Source organism: Acyrthosiphon pisum, unplaced genomic scaffold (genome assembly GCF_005508785.2).
Source record: "Acyrthosiphon pisum isolate AL4f unplaced genomic scaffold, pea_aphid_22Mar2018_4r6ur Scaffold_21025;HRSCAF=22824, whole genome shotgun sequence".
Lineage (NCBI taxonomy): Eukaryota > Metazoa > Arthropoda > Insecta > Hemiptera > Aphididae > Acyrthosiphon > Acyrthosiphon pisum.
In genome coordinates this window covers 22,312-23,388 of record NW_021770447.1, presented here as the reverse complement: position 1 = coordinate 23,388, position 1,077 = coordinate 22,312, and positions in this window count along the sequence as shown.

The window sequence follows — 1,077 nt, the reverse complement described above, 5'->3', positions numbered from 1 at the left end:
TCGCACAAAAAAAAAAAATTAAAAAAAATTACACTGTGAAATAAAAAAAGGCGAAAGGAAACATAAATAAAAATTGAAAACGAAAAAACCCCGAAAACAAACACCAACAGCGAAGACAGAACAAGAAAATTACCGAAAACATTGATATAAAAATCCGGGAGGGTTTTGAAAATCTCATACATTTTATCAAGTCCCTTGAATAATTTTATCTAATTACGACCCTGAAAGAAAAAAAAATTTTTTAATGTAACTGTAAAATTCACTTTTTCAAAATGTTATAATATTTACCACCCTTTTAAGATATAAAATAATATATAATTTAACACCAAATTCGCAAAACCGGTAACAAGACATCAGCAGTTTTATAATAACAAAACTATTGTAATTTGTAATATTACGATATAAAAAGTTAAATGTATGTGACATTATGATAATATATTCGTATACTCATGTATATTTACCTATTTATTTATTTATCTATTTTAAGTAATAAATAAAGTAAGTAAAATAAGTATAGGTCATGTATAAGTTCAACTAATTCTATATCTATATGTATAATATAATATAACAATTACATTTAAGAAAAAAAACAATAAAATATTAAAAACATGTAAAAAAAAAAAGAAGAATAGAATGAAATTTCAGCATAATCAAAATTCGCGAGTCGACAGACAACAAGACGCAACAATCATTTGAGACAAAGGGCGAATATAATATTTTAAAAGTAGACAATAAGCATTAAACCAATAATTATTAAAACAATAAGCAAATACGTTATCCATACGAAGACACGAAGAAGAAACTGCATTCCAAACAGAAAAAGTAGAAATAAATATAAGAGAAAAAAAAATAATCAAATTCAAGAAAACGAAAATAAGCAAGATAATAAATACTTACCTAATGAAATATAAAAAGAGAAGAAGAATTAATTACCACAGAATCAAAGTATAAGATCTCATAGAAAAACAACAAACATTTACTGCTATTCGTCGAAATAAAAAATATTATACTTCAAACTATGAATAATCTCTATAAGAAATTTTGTTGCCACAAAAAGGACCAGTCAAAATTTTTCAT